General features: G+C 33.2%; 1 pseudogene; it reads right to left on the bottom strand.

Moving 5' to 3' along the window:
- The window catches only part of LOC139888950 (uncharacterized), a 41,220-nt pseudogene extending 28,968 nt beyond the window's left edge, over positions 1 to 12,252 (bottom strand).
- Positions 12,253 to 13,983: the final 1,731 nt, after the last annotated feature.

Genomic DNA, 13,983 nt, shown 5'->3' on the forward strand with positions numbered 1-13,983 from the left:
TTTAAATAATTCATAATAAGAATAATATTAAATAATAAAAAGTTGTTAATTGAGCATAGTTCAGGGGTCGTAAGTGAAAAATCAAATTCAGAATTCGCCTATAAAAGGCAGTGTATTCGATCGATGAAAACATACCTTTTTCTATCCTAAATCTATCTTTCTATATATATCGATCCCTTTTCTATATCAAATATCAATATCTATATTTATAATTCTCTATCATAATGTTAATGTAATCAGATATAACAATAAACTTAATTTTAATTTTAAATTATGATAATAATAAGATTTATGATAGAGATCGTTTGAGTGTATAAAGTCGAAATTCTGTCCGTGTAACGCTACGCTATTTTTAATCATTGTAAGTTCTGTTCAACCTTTTTACATTAATGTCTCGTAGCTAAGTTATTATTATGCTTATTTAAAACGAAGTAATCATGATGTTGGGCTAATTACTAAAATTGGGTAATTGGGCTTTGTACCATAATTGGGGTTTGGACAAAAGAACGACACTTGTGGAAATTAGACTATGGGCTATTAATGGGCTTTATATTTGTTTAACTAAATGATAGTTTGTTAATGTTAATATAAAGATTTACAATTGGGCGTCCCTATAAATTACCATATACACTCAATCGGACACGATGGGCGGGGTATTTATATGTACGAATAATCGTTCATTTAACCGGATACGGGGATGGATTAATAGCCACTAGAATAATTAAAACAGGGGTGAAATTATGTACAAGGACACTTGGTATAATTGATAACAAAATATTAAAACCTTGGGTTACACTCAGTCGACATCCTGGTGTAATTATTAAACAAAGTATTAAAATCTTGTTACAGTTTAAGTCCCCAATTAGTTGGAATATTTAACTTCGGGTATAAGGATAATTTGACGAGGACACTCGCACTTTATATTTATAACTGATGGACTGTTATGGACAAAAACCAGACGGACATATTAAATAATCCAGGACAAAGGACAATTAACCCATGGGCAAAAAAAACTAAAATCAACACGTCAAACATCATGATTACGGAAGTTTAAATAAGCATAATTCTTTTATTTCATATTTAATTTCCTTTATTTTATATTTAATTGCACTTCTAATTATCGCATTTTTTTAATTATCGCAAGTTTATTTTATCGCACTTTTATTATTCGCAATTTCATTATCGTTATTTACTTTATGCTTTAATTTAAGTCTTGTATTTATTTTTAATATTTTACATTTGGTTTTAACTGCGACTAAAGTTTTAAAATCGACAAACCGGTCATTAAACGGTAAAAACCCCCCTTTATAATAATAATATTACTTATATATATATATTTGTATTTTTACAATTATTGTGTGTAAAAAAATATAGTGTTATACTTCACGAGCTCCCTGTGGAACGAACCGGACTTACTAAAAACTATACTATAATACGATTAGGTACACTGCCTATAAGTGTTGTAGCAAGGTTTAAGTATATCCACTCGATAAATAAATAAATAACTTGTGTAAAATTGTAGCATATTTAATAGTATTTCGCACTAAAAATAATACTATTTCGTATACACCCCCTACGACATCAAGTATTTTTGGCGCCGCTGCCGGGGAACTCGGCGAAACACTATATTTTTAATTTATATTTGTAAAAAAAAAGAAAAAAAAATGACACGCTTTGTCCCTCTTTTGTTGTACTAGTTTTTTTTTTTAAAAAAAAAAAAAAAAAACCACTATCTTTGTTCCCACTATCGTTTTTCTTAAAAAAAACGTAAAAAAAAAAAAAAAAAAAACGTAAAAAAAAAAAAAAAAACGTAAAAAAATAAAATTGTGTAAAAAAATCGTGTTTTTTTAAAAGAAAAAAAAAACGATATGAGTCCGCCAAGTGTAATTTTGCTAAATTAATAAAGGAAGTGGACAAACGCATTTATAATTATTACCATGTCGTTATTTTTACTAATAACCTTATACAAGTTATTTTATTTATTGTAAATAAGTCTCCCCACACTCAAATTTACTAATTACACAAAGTTATTTCGTAGTAAAAAAAAACGGGCACATTTATATTTATAACGACATGACCAATGAAATATGTAATTTTGCTACCTAATTATTAAAGTATTTTTTGCGGTTATTATTGTTGTTGAGATGATTGTTGTAGTTGCTGTTATTGTTGTTGTTGTTGTTGTTGTTGTTGTTGTTGTTGTTGTTGGGCCGTTTGTTGTAGTTGCGATTGATGTTGCGATTGTTGGGATAATTGTTGCGATTATTGTTGTAATTGCTGTTGTTGTTGTATTGGTGATTCTTATCACCGTTTTCCTCCCACTTTCTTTTGACTTGCTTCACATTGGCCTCTTCAGCAGTCTGTTCTTTAATTCTTTCTTCAATCTGGTTCACTAGTTTGTGAGCCATTCTACATGCCTGTTGTATGGAGGCGGGCTCGTGTGAACTTATATCTTCTTGGATTCTTTCCGGTAATCCTTTCACAAACACGTCGATCTTCTCTTCCTCATCTTCGAATGCTCCCGGACACAATAGGCACAATTCTGTGAATCGTCTTTTGTACGTGGTAATATCAAATCCTTGGATTCGTAACCCTCTAAGTTCTGTCTTGAGCTTATTGACCTCGGTTCTGGGACGGTACTTCTCGTTCATCAAGTGCTTGAATGCTGACCACGGTAGTGCGTACGCATCATCTTGTCCCACTTGCTCTAGATAGGTATTCCACCATGTTAACGCAGAACCTGTGAAGGTATGCGTAGCGTACTTCACTTTGTCCTCTTCAGTACACTTACTTATGGCAAACACCGATTCGACCTTCTCGGTCCACCGTTTCAATACGATCGGTCCTTCGGTTCCATCAAATTCCAAAGGTTTGCAGGCAGTGAATTCTTTGTAGGTGCATCCTACACGATTTCCTGTACTGTCAGATCCAAGGTTATTGTTGGTATGTAGCGCAGCCTGTACTGCGGCTATGTTTGAAGCTAGAAAAGTACGGAATTCCTCTTCATTCATATTCACGGTGTGTCGAGTAGTCGGTGCCATTTCCTTCAAAATAGTCAAATGGAACAAGTTAATCATACAGAATATTAAGAGTAGTTAATAGTATTTCGTAGCATAATATGAACTCATTTATAAAAGCTTTTTCTTCATATTAGCATTTTATAAGTTTAAATTCGGGTATTACCTACCCGTTAAGTTCATACTTAGTAGCTAATATACAATTCAACTACTACAATTCTATATGAAAAACTGATTGTAATAATATTTCGCGTTCAAACTTTTATACAATATTTTACAAACTTACAATACCGCTTATTTTACATAAAGCATGAAATATAGCACACAATAACTTTGATACAAGATAGTTTTGAAGATAATTCTAGCTAGTACACAAGTCGTTCAGCAAAGGCAATAAAGACACGTAATTCATACGTCCAGAAACAAGTCATGCATTCTGGTTTTACTAGGACTACTTCCCATCCTTGGTCTTGTGGAACATAACCGTTATGGCCGTTGATAAGACAGCGTGTTATAACGTCGTCAAAGGGACGAGGGTTACGTAATGACCAACAGTCTCGTAATAACCTAAAAACCTCATTTCTTACCCCAATTACCGACTCCGTCACTTGTGAGAACGTTTTGTTTAATAGTTGTAGCCCGATGTTCTTGTTCTCACTTCGGTGAGAAGCGAACATTACTAACCCGTAAGCATAACATGCTTCTTTATGTTGCATGTTAGCCGCTTTTTCTAAATCACGAAGTCCTATATTCGGATATACTGAGTCAAAATAATTTCTTAACCCGTTGTGTAAAATAGCATTTGGGTTCCCCGCAATATATGCGTCAAAGTAAACACATCGTAACTTATGGATTTCCCAATGTGATATCCCCCATCTTTCGAACGAAAGCCTTTTATAAACCAAGGCATTCTTGGAACGTTCTTCGAATGTATTACAAACTGATCTCGCCTTAAATAGTTGTGCCGAGGAATTCTGACCGACTATAGACAAGATTTCATCAATCATGTCTCCGGGTAGGTCTCTTAAAATATTGGGTTGTCTATCCATTTTGTGTTTTTATACTGTAAAATAGACAAGAGTTAGATTCATAAAAAAAATACTTATTAATACAAGCAATTTTTACATATATCATAAAGCATAAGCACACTATATTACATATATTACACCACACGAATACAACTATCTTATTCCGACTCGCTCGTTTCTTCTTGTTCGGTTTTGGTTCGTTTTGCCAAGTTTCTAGGGATATATGATGTTCCCCTAATACGAGCCGTCGTTGTCCACATTGGTTTAGAAAAACCTGGTGGTTTAGAGGTTCCCGGGTCATTGTTACAACTTAAGGACTTCGGGGGTTGACGATACATATAAAGTTCATCGGGGTTGGAATTAGATTTCTCTATTTTTATACCCTTTCCCTTATTATTTTCTTTTGCCTTTTTAAATTTAGTTGGGGTAATTTCTATAACATCATTGGAATTCTCGTCGGAATCCGATTCATCGGAGAATTGGTAATCCTCCCAATATTTTGCTTCCTTGGCGGAAACACCATTGACCATAATTAACCTTGGTCGGTTGGTTGAGGATTCTCTTTTACTTAACCATTTTATTATTTCCCCCACCGGTTCTATTTCTTCTTCCGGTTCCGATTCTTCTTCCGGTTCCGACTCTTCTTCCGGTTCCGACTCTTCTTCCGGTTCCGACTCTTCTTCCGGTTCCTCTTCGGGAACTTGTGAATCAGTCCATGAATCATTCCAATTTACATTTGACTCTTCATTATTATTAGGTGAGTCAATGAGACTTGTTCTAGAGGTAGACATCTATCACATAATATCAAACACGTTAAGAGATTAATATATCACATAATATTCATATGTTAAAAATATATAGTTTCCAACAAAAATGTTAAGCAATCATTTTTAAAGAAAACACGGTCGAAGTCCAGACTCACTAATGCATCCTAACAAACTCGATAAGACACACTAATACAAATTTTATGGTTCTCTAAGACCAACGCTCGGATACCAACTGAAATGTCCCGTTCTTATTGATTAAAAACGTTCCATATTAATTGATTTCGTTGCGAGGTTTTGACCTCTATATGAGACGTTTTTCAAAGACTGCATTCATTTTAAAACAAACCATAACCTTTATTTCATCAATAAAGGTTTAAAAAGCTTTATGTAGATTATCAAATAATGATAATCTAAAATATCCTGTTTACACACGACCATTACATAATGGTTTACAATACAAATATGTTACAACAAAATAAGTTTCTTGAATGCAGTTTTTACACAATATCATACAAGCATGGACTCCAAATCTCGTCCTTATTTAAGTATGCGACAGCGGAAGCTCTTAATAATCACCTGAGAATAAACATGCTTAAAACGTCAACAAAAATGTTGGTGAGTTATAGGTTTAACCTATATATATCAAATCATAATAATAGACCACAAGATTTCATATTTCAATACACATCCCATACATAGAGATAAAAATCATTCATATGGTGAACACCTGGTAACCGACATTAACAAGATGCATATATAAGAATATCCCCATCATTCCGGGACACCCTTCGGATATGATATAAATTTTGAAGTACTAAAGCATCCGGTACTTTGGATGGGGTTTGTTAGGCCCAATAGATCTATCTTTAGGATTCGCGTCAATTAGGGTGTCTGTTCCCTAATTCTTAGATTACCAGACTTAATAAAAAGGGGCATATTCGATTTCAATAATTCAACCATAGAATGTAGTTTCACATACTTGTGTCTATTTTGTAAATCATTTATAAAACCTGCATGTATTCTCATCCCAAAAATATTAGATTTTAAAAGTGGGACTATAACTCACTTTCACAGATTTTTACTTCGTCGGGAAGTAAGACTTGGCCACTGGTTGATTCACGAACCTATAACAATATATACATATATATCAAAGTATGTTTAAAATATATTTACAACACTTTTAATATATTTTGATGTTTTAAGTTTATTAAGTCAGCTGTTCTCGTTAGTAACCTACAACTAGTTGTCCACAGTTAGATGTACAGAAATAAATCGATAAATGTTATCTTGAATCAATCCACGACCCAGTGTATACGTATCTCAGTATTGATCACAACTCAAACTATATATATTTTGGAATCAACCTCAACCCTGTATAGCTAACTCCAACATTCACATATAGAGTGTCTATGGTTGTTCCGAAATATATATAGATGTGTCGACATGATAGGTCGAAACATTGTATACGTGTCTATGGTATCTCAAGATTACATAATATACAATACAAGTTGATTAAGTTATGGTTGGAATAGATTTGTTACCAATTTTCACGTAGCTAAAATGAGAAAAATTATCCAATCTTGTTTTACCCATAACTTCTTCATTTTAAATCCGTTTTGAGTGAATCAAATTGCTATGGTTTCATATTGAACTCTATTTTATGAATCTAAACAGAAAAAGTATAGGTTTATAGTCAGAAAAATAAGTTACAAGTCATTTTTGTAAAGGTAGTCATTTCAGTCGAAAGAACGACGTCTAGATGACCATTTTAGAAAACATACTTCCACTTTGAGTTTAACCATAATTTTTGGATATAGTTTCATGTTCATAATAAAAATCATTTTCTCAGAATAATAACTTTTAAATCAAAGTTTATCATAGTTTTTAATTAACTAACCCAAAACAGCCCGCGGTGTTACTACGACGGCGTAAATCCGGTTTTACGGTGTTTTTCGTGTTTCCAGGTTTTAAATCATTAAGTTAGCATATCATATAGATATAGAACATGTGTGTAGTTAATTTTAAAAGTCAAGTTAGAAGGATTAACTTTTGTTTGTGAACAAGTTTAGAATTAACTAAACTATGTTCTAGTGATTACGAGTTTAAACCTTCGAATAAGATAGTTTTATATATATGAATCGAATGATGTTATGAACATCATTACTACCTCAAGTTTAGTAGGTAAACCTACTGGAAGTGACAAGAAATGATCTAGCTTCAAAGGATCTTGGATGGCTTGAAAGTTCTTGAAGTAGGATCATGACACAAAAACAAGTTCAAGTAAGATTTTTACTCGAATTAAGATAGTTTATAGTTATAGAAATTGAATCAAAGTTTGAATATGAATATTACCTTAAATAAGAAAGATAACCTACTGTATATAACAAAGGTTTCTTGATCTTAGATGATTACTTGGAATGGATTAGAAAGCTTGGAAGTAAATTAGTAAACTTGAAGGGATTTTTGAAGTGTTCTTGAAGTGTTCTTCCTATGATGATTATAGCTTGATTCTTGAAGTGATTTTTGATGAAGATGATGATTAACTACTGGAAAAATACGTTCATAATAGTGTGTGTGTGTTGAGAGAGAATTAGAAAGAGAATTGGAAGTGAAATGGAGTGAATGATGAGTGGTAATTGGTGAGCGGTGAGTGGGGTTAAAAGGAGTTCTAGTTAGTTGACTAGCTCATGGTAGAAGTTAAAATTGATTAGTCATACATGACATAATCAAGAGTGGAATCTCATGCTAGTTCCTATTGGTATATACTCATAGTAAGTATGTTTTGAAGCTGTGTATAATACGGGTAAGAATACGACTAGAATTCTTGATGAAAGAAAAGAATGGAAAAGTAACTGTAACCATTTTCGTTAAGTATGAGTGTTTTGATATATGTCTTGAAGTCTTCCAAAAGTATTTTAATACATCTAAATACACTACATGTATATACATTTTAACTGAGTCGTTAAGTCATCGTTAGTCGTTACATGTAAGTGTTGTTTTGAAACCTTTAAGTTAACGATCTCAATTAATGTTGTTAACCCATTGTTTATTATATCTAATGAGATGTTAAATTATTATATTATCATGATATTATGATATATTAATATATCTTAATATGATATATATACATTTAAATGTCGTTACAACGATAATTGTTACATATATGTCTCGTTTCGAAATCCTTAAGTTAGTAGTCTTGTTTATATGTATATAACTCATTGTTAATATACTTATGGAGATACTTACTTATCATAATCTCATGTTAACCATATGTATATCCATATATATATCGTCATGTCGTTTTTACAAGTTTTAACGTTCGTGAATCGCCGGTCAACTTGGGTGGTCAATTGTCTATATGAAACATATTTCAATTAATCAAGTCTTAACAAGTTTGATTGCTTAACATGTTGAAAACATTTAATCATGTAAATATCAATCTCAATTAATATATATAAACATGAAAAAGTTCGGGTCACTACATAGCCTAGCCCAAAAATCCTATGCTCGATCCCATGAGCCGACATGGGATTAAGAGGTCAAACTAAGGGTAATATCGTAGCTCCCACTTGATTCAAGAATCAAGTGAAAACTTGACAAACGCCATCGTTGTCAACTTGACCTGTTCGTCATCTTCTAAATCAAAAGCATGTTGTATTTTATCTTCAATCTTCATCTTGTTACATTTATTTAAATTTGAAAATACACTAAACTAGTACTTTTACAAACTGAAATAAATTTAAATACAATACTATGAAAATGAGAAATAAATATAATACAATTTTGGCTTCAAAATGGCCTTATAATACAAATAATCAACATGACACAATATTGCTGTAATCAACAATCACAACAATCATACATATGTCGGGACATTATGGGCTACGTGTGCAATCACAATTCTAATAACTACATTATTAAAAACTACGTATGGCTTGTCCATGGTTACAATGCATGTGTACAACTATGGAATGAAATAAACAATAATTATTCAAGCCATAATAAATAAATTCAAAATTTATAACAGTGATATTTTTCAGATCTTATTTGTGCGTCATGAGATTTAATTTAAAACAAACATGTTGAAATTATAAAAAAAAGTTTTTACTTTTTACCATCTCACAAAACTAGATCTGAGAAAATCACGTAACAATTAAAATGGTGTAAAAGCGGCTCTGATACCACTGATGGAAAACCGTGTGTACTTTTCAAATTCAGATTAACGCAGCGGACAGTTAAAATTAAATATAATCTATATTACAAAACATGCACACGATTGACGGTTCCACCAAGATCCAATTACACCACTAATAATTGTCAAAATATATAAATCACAAGAGTGAGTTAAACGATATACCTTTCCTGAAGAAATGGATTGTAGGAGAGAAACTTACGATCAATAGTATGACCGTATCTTTGGATAGTCCACACTACACTTCAAACGACCGTCAATGGATGCTAGTCCAAAACCTAAGTAACAATTAATCAACCCTTGATTAATTGTGAAAACTATTAAAACAATAATACTCCGTATATATCTATTTGTTTCTCAAAGAAAAATGGTGAAGTTGTTTCTTTTGGATTTGTTGTTTTTTGTTGTGTACCAAATCAATACTAATGTTTTGAGTTTATATCTCGGTTGACAACTCTTACATCCCAACTAGAACATGCTAAAATAATATAATATTTAGTATATTATTACTAACTCTATTATTTGTTATGCTTTTTCTTTTCCTTTTGCTTTAACTTTTGTTTTTGTCTCCCACACACAAATAATAACCAGTAAATATATTGGTATCTTCTATACATTCGCAATTTCAAACTAGGGGTTATTTCTTGGTTTCGTTGATCATTAATAACTTGATTATTTTTAGACACAATGCTATTAAGGAGTCCTGTTAAGAAAGACATTCACACATGGTAACCCATTCCTTTTGAATATCATCAATTTCAAACATGCTAATTCATTATGACTTATTATTGTTTATAGTAGTTACAGATTTATTTAAAGCAAGGCTATATAAGTTGAAAACTAATGGAAAATCTACTAGTGTTCCAAGCAGCTTTTCAGGACATAACTGCTTTTCATTTCTACGCCAAATAAGTTAGGAATCTATCACTATAAGTTCTCCACACGGGTATTAAGGTGTATTGAACACTAAACACTTAGTTAACTGTCTAGAACGGAAAGTAACCTATCACATAAGTATTATATGAAAATGACTCAATAATTTCTCTCCAGGATGATATCATGTTTAATCCATCTTCAGGAAAAACTGGCATTATTGCAGGCTAATTTAAGCGCTATCCCTAACAACTACAAGAGTGTAACACCTAACCACCCAATGTTAGTCATCGCCAGTCGATCAACCACTCATGATCTAATTCTAAGCCTTATATTGTTTTTTATACGTGGAAAAAATAGTCTTCCACCCTAACGAAACTAAGCACTTGAAAATCAGCACAATAGCTACACTATATATCTTTTTCCATGACCTTGTGCAACAAGGTAAATGGTCATCTTGATAATCCTTGGAATTGACAGGTATTCGTATATTTAATCAAACTAAATTAGGCCCAATCAATCTCAGTAATCAAGCTTACAAGTCAATTGTCACTCTTTTTCTATAGTCAAAGATACAATAACAATGCTGACATGGCATAAGTATATGAGCATCATTTCATTTATTCTTATATTTCACAGCAGAAGGCATATAAATTTCTTAATTATCAACCAAAGATACAAGTAGAAGATTGAGCACATAGGAATATAGGAATCTATTTAATGTATTTTTCAAATATCACTGAACAAGTTTCTAGGCTGATATATACCTTACACCACCATCAATTAATTCATCATTATCAACAGTACCATTAAAAACATGCAATAGTATTCAGTAATCAGTATTACCAATACCTGTGATTTTGAAGGTGCCTGTTGAACCACCTTCTTTGAACCTTTGATGGTTCCTTGCTGAAGAGTGAGGTCAGCAATTAAAATATCTAAGCACCGCACCACAAACGAGCCAAGGGCGTCTATAGCAGTGGCGAAAACAGGAATTTTTTTCACCCGGGGCGAAATTTTTTTTAAAGCGTATCAATTTTTTTTTGGTAAAATATAGAGGTTTTGGGGAAAAATATGGTGATTTTTGAGCAAAATGTGGAGGTTTTTGGGCAAAATGTGAAGGTTTTGGGGCAAAATACGGAGGTTTTGAGGCAAAATATGGTGGTTTTGGAGCAAAATAAAATTTCCACCGGGGGCAAAATCGAAAAACCCAAAATTTTTACACTAAAAATTGCAAATCGACTGGGAGCATCTGGCCCCCCCCCCCCTGCCCCATGCTATTTCCGCCACTGGTCTATAGGCTGAGCATTCAGCCAGTCAGCAGCTGTCCTATACACATCTTCAGATATTTGTGATAAAGGAATCTGCATAAAAGTCAACAAAATCAGTCAACAGAAAAGGCATTTCGTAATCATTACAAAAGCGAATTTAGTTATTGTTAACTGTTACATCAATCATCTTTTCAACAGAAGCTTCCTTAAGTATTTTCATCCATAAGAATGGGCCAATAGCCTAGTGGTGAATGACTCACTCTTCCTTAGGGGAGGTGAGGGTTCGATTCCCACTAGGTGAGGATTTTCCAAATAATTGGATCAAAAACCATTCTTACCGGGCCCAAATGATCCCTTGGTCCCACGCATGCGAAGATTGAAACAATGACAATGCAGGTTCGTTTATCGGGCCTGGCATGCTGTGGGTAAATGGGTGATGGTGTTTTGCCAGGCTCCAGTGGGCTACCGGGGACCGCTGGATGGGTTGACAAAGTCAACACAGGGCTAACATGTCCCTGCCGATACACATGTTTTTTGAAACAAAGTATTTTCATCCATGGAAATTGAGATGCACTGACATTAGCAAATGCTCGACCAAAATAATCTGCAAATCTCATCAGCCGTATATCCGCTTGCCATTCATACGATTCCTAAAACAAAAATTCATTAATATATTCAATTCGGTACAAATTAATTAAATAAGATCAAAAATATATACATACATTCAATTCAGTTACCGTTATATCAGCAAAAAAAACAGCCATGATCATTAATGTTCGCTGAAGCTTCAGTAACAGTGATTTTACGTTTCTTCACTTTCTTAGGTTTACTCTTCTTAACCTCTACTCAGGCCGAATCCTCGGCATCAATGACGTCATCCTCGCCGTTACGAGCATCATCATCCTCCGGCAGCTGATCGATCGGACGGAAAGCAGCACCGGAATCATGATCGGAGAATTTGTTAGTAACACTATTAGTGTTTTTATGTTTAGATTTCTTATAGGTGACCGTTTGCCACCCTTGATCGTCGTTGTTAGTGTAGCTGCTATTCAGACGCTCTATATCTCTCAAAATCGCTTGAAATTCGGCCGAATTTTCGTCCATTGTAACAGAAGTTGCTATACGACACCGTTTTGGATGGGAGTAGGTCTCCGTCAATTACTAGTAGTCGCCGGTGAAGAGAGATTGTAGGTGTGTAATGAGGAAATATAGGAAGAGAGATAGCTGGGTTCACTAGTGTAGGAATTAATGGGGAAATTACCAAATAACCCTTGTAAAATCAAAATAGGTATGGATAAATTATACTGTACTCCGTAGCTTAAAGTAATTATACGTTATAATTTTACCCTTTTAGACCACATGTTATATTTGATTAGTGAAGTGATGTGAGGTGAAGACAAAGTTAGTTAGGACTTAGGAGAGAGAACAGGTTTGGTGAGTATCAAATATAAATGTTACTCCGAATTTAAGTGAACAAGTTTTGAATGTGTGTTAAAATATGATTGCGTTGGATGAAATAGATAAATTAATGAATTAATTATATAATTAGTATATGTGATTTATTCAAAATTATATCGATAGTTTTTTTTTTTTTTTTTTTCTAAAAAAAAAATTATACAGGGAGTCCCTGTCTATTTTAAAATGCATGGTCCAAAACCTAATGCCAGTTAATTGATTAACATAAAAAATTATCAACGTAAGGTTTAGGACTACCGGTTTAATTTTGTAAAACATTGCGATTTAGAATGGAGATTTGAGGATATCTCTAGCAGTTCTTCTTTTTCTTCTTATCATGTTTAAACTAAAATGTTTAAATTTACGATACACGGCCATATAATAATCCCGTATCTTCCTGCTCGGCGTGAGTTAAATTTTTTCGACAGCACCGTCAGACTCGAAATAATATTATGAACAAAAGGAAACTAACTACGTTCGAAACGGACATTTTTTAAAAACCGCTAAACACAACGACAGCCCGTATCTTCCTGCTCGCCAAGTTAAGACGGCACCGTCAGACTCGAAATAATCTTATGAACAAAACGAAACTAACTACGTTCGAAACGGACAATTTTTAAAAAACGCTAAACACAACGACATCTAACCAAATAAATCGATCGATGAATCTATTCAATCAAACGTGTTAGGGTAGGAATCAATTTGTATATAATCTAGAGCGCTAAATCTATTTTAATTTTCCTCCGTAAAAAAGTAGGATTTGTAATTAATTTGTCTATAGAAAATAAATATGAATATTCCGGGTCCGGCCCGCGTGATGCGGCGGGGGCTTTCGGTCCGCGTATTCATATTTAACGTAGCTTTATGTATTTACAGAAGGGAAAACGGTCTATGTGTTAAGCGCCGTTGTTGGTGTTGTCGTCTTTACTATTTTTTAAAATCTGTCCGGTTCGAACGTAGTTAGTTTCGTTTTGTTGATAAAATTATTTCGAGTCTGACGGTGCTGGCGAAAAAATAAAACTCGCGCACCTTCATTAAGAGAATGACCAGCCACGTAGGACACATTACCTACATGTACAAATTTAATCAATTAACAATTGTCATCAACAAAACATACTTAAGAAAAACATAACGACAATCAAGTAAAAATGATAACATACCATTTGATCAGACCTCCTGACATCATTAGAGAAAGCACTAACAGCAACATTGGAAGACCCGATACAATCGGCTCCAATACTAAGCCCATAGTTTCTAAATGCAGGTCGGTTTAACATCTTTTTCTTTTTTTCTTATACAATCAGGTTGTTCATAATAACTAAAGACCATCAGAAAAGATGGCATATATGTTTCTACATATTTACTAACCCTTTATCTAGG

Source organism: Rutidosis leptorrhynchoides, chromosome 2, assembly GCF_046630445.1.
Source record: "Rutidosis leptorrhynchoides isolate AG116_Rl617_1_P2 chromosome 2, CSIRO_AGI_Rlap_v1, whole genome shotgun sequence".
NCBI classification, from domain to species: domain Eukaryota; kingdom Viridiplantae; phylum Streptophyta; class Magnoliopsida; order Asterales; family Asteraceae; genus Rutidosis; species Rutidosis leptorrhynchoides.